Below are 645 nucleotides of genomic sequence, written 5' to 3' on the forward strand. Positions count from 1 at the left end.
TATGCCATTGTTTGCAGTCTTAAGGACAAGCATTGATCTAACTTTTTATATATAGCATATAGAGTAGGGGCTAGGTCTTGGTTTGCGGTTAACTCATAAACTCCCTTAGGTTTAGAAGTTAATGGATTAGGTAGTCTACGGGTGGCAGCCAAATGCTGCTAAGAGTTTTTTGCTAGATTTTCAAGGAGAATCCAGGCCTCATTCTCATGCTTAGTGAGGAAAGTACCTCGCACAACGCATCAACCATGGACCTATCTCTCTCAGCCAACCCTTCGTAGAAAGTTTAGACTAATTGCCACTCGGGGACCTAGTGATGTGGGCATTTATAAAGCAGGTCTCTAAAGTACTCCCAAGTATCGAAAAAGATTTCCTCATCCATCTATAAGAAACTTGTGATGGCTCTTCAAAACTAATTAGTCTTCCCGATTGGAAAGTACTTTCTAAGAAATTCATGCTAAATGGTGGCCCAGGTTGTCACCGAGTTCGATTCTAAGGACATCAGCTAATATTTGGCCTTATCCTTTAGAGAGAACGAGAAAAGCCTAAGACAGAGAGCATCATCACTGAAATTAGGGATGTGGATGTGCAGGATGGCAAAGTAGTCCCTAAGGGGTCAAAGGTGTTGCTCTCCCACCACAGGTAGGT

General features: G+C 42.5%; 1 non-coding gene across 1 annotated transcript; it reads left to right on the plus strand.

Annotated features, from left to right (window-relative positions):
• The first annotated feature begins 308 nt into the window (after positions 1–308).
• On the plus strand, positions 309–412 carry LOC131145265 (small nucleolar RNA R71). The gene has a single exon (XR_009134051.1). It is a non-coding gene; the product is annotated as a small nucleolar RNA R71 (small nucleolar RNA).
• The last annotated feature ends 233 nt before the right edge of the window (positions 413–645 follow it).

This window comes from Malania oleifera, chromosome 12 (genome assembly GCF_029873635.1).
Source record: "Malania oleifera isolate guangnan ecotype guangnan chromosome 12, ASM2987363v1, whole genome shotgun sequence".
Lineage (NCBI taxonomy): Eukaryota > Viridiplantae > Streptophyta > Magnoliopsida > Santalales > Ximeniaceae > Malania > Malania oleifera.